At 32.2% G+C, this 1,014-nt stretch overlaps 1 protein-coding gene across 2 annotated transcripts in view; it reads right to left on the bottom strand.

Annotated features, from left to right (window-relative positions):
• Window positions 1–1,014, bottom strand: part of SOX5 (SRY (sex determining region Y)-box 5) — an 894,001-nt gene that overhangs the window by 635,540 nt on the left and 257,447 nt on the right. The window lies entirely within an intron of this gene.

Below are 1,014 nucleotides of genomic sequence, written 5' to 3'. Positions count from 1 at the left end.
TCCCAGTCTCCAACAAAGTAGAGTCAATAGGACTGAAGTTTGAGGAAACAGAAAAATGGTGAAGATGCGTAAAGGGAGATCAAAAGTGTTGGAAGACAAAATTTATCTTATTTTATGTAGGCCATCCTTGCACCTAAGAAAGGAAAACAAAACAAATGTTTTTCTTGTCCCTCTTGAACCTGAAGCCCCACCCCCTCCATTAATGCTAACCCTGTTATAACCGTAGTCCAGATCCTAATTTGTGGATTAAATAGGCTTTTGTTGACTGGCCTGGTTATCAAAACACAATTCATAACTTTATTTCTGTAAGAAAATGTGTTGTGAATTCCAAATTCCAAACAAAGTAGTTGAAACAACCTGTTCACAAGTTTGGAACAGCTTGCACACTGTATGTTTTGGATTTAAGAAGTTAAATGACACCTTACTGGATAAAAATGTATTATGACATGTGATTCATATAACTATTATTAATCTTCAGTAAATTCTGCTGGAGTAAGTATCCAAAGGTGTGCTAACTTAATTTAAACCTCTGCAAAATTTGCCTGGTAAATTTCCAAGAACAGATTGACTCACGATATTTTCAATGTCCAAAAATTTGTCTTTCAGTCATAAAGTAAAGAATACCATGTTGCACATTTCAACACTTATGTCTTCATCTTAAATAAAAATTGAGTCTAAATGCAGCCAATATTAAAAGTAAACCAATAAAAAATCAAAGTTTAAAACTGTTCCTTTTGATTTGTTTTTAATATAGGAAATAAAACTTTGGGATTAATAAGAGAAAGCATGGGCAATATTAATTACACACAAAAATGAAAACTGTAGAAGTTATATCAAGCTTGTTATTTCTATACATCATATTTCTGAGCTGTTTGATGTCCTTTATAACCATTATGCAGTTCTTCCTTACAATACATGGTAAAAATAATGTGAAATATTTGTCTTCAACCTAAATCATAAGGAATTCATTGCCTTTATCATAAACCAACCTAGAGCCAAGCCAATGAGAACACA

This window comes from Propithecus coquereli, unplaced genomic scaffold, assembly GCF_000956105.1.
Source record: "Propithecus coquereli isolate 6110/MARCELLA unplaced genomic scaffold, Pcoq_1.0 Scaffold16, whole genome shotgun sequence".
Classification (NCBI taxonomy): Eukaryota; Metazoa; Chordata; class Mammalia; order Primates; family Indriidae; genus Propithecus; species Propithecus coquereli.
The sequence above is the reverse complement of the archived record's forward strand: the minus strand, read 5'-3'. Positions and strand labels throughout refer to the sequence as shown.